This window comes from Oncorhynchus mykiss, chromosome 14, assembly GCF_057628025.1.
Source record: "Oncorhynchus mykiss isolate SJ-2025 chromosome 14, ASM5762802v1, whole genome shotgun sequence".
Classification (NCBI taxonomy): domain Eukaryota; kingdom Metazoa; phylum Chordata; class Actinopteri; order Salmoniformes; family Salmonidae; genus Oncorhynchus; species Oncorhynchus mykiss.
In genome coordinates this window covers 11,947,158-11,947,500 of record NC_143035.1, presented here as the reverse complement: position 1 = coordinate 11,947,500, position 343 = coordinate 11,947,158, and positions in this window count along the sequence as shown.

Genomic DNA, 343 nt, shown 5'->3' with positions numbered 1-343 from the left:
ACAATTGACTGCTAATGTCTACAGTATCCACTGGGATTGTATTGGCCCCCACTTATTGTTGGCACATGCTTTCATCAATGCAAATAGTCTGTATAGCCAGCCGGTGTAGCACGATTCCATCTTAGTCCTGTATTGACACTTTGCCTGTTTGATGGTTCGTCGGAGGGCATAGCGGGATTTCTTATAAGCTTCCTGGTTAGAGTCCAGCTCCTTGAAAGTGGCTTCTGGTTGGGGTACGTACGAACGGTCACTGTGGGGACGACGTCATCGATGCAATTATTGATGAAGCCAATGACTGATGTGGTGTACTCCTCAATGCCATAGGAAGAATCCCAGAACATGT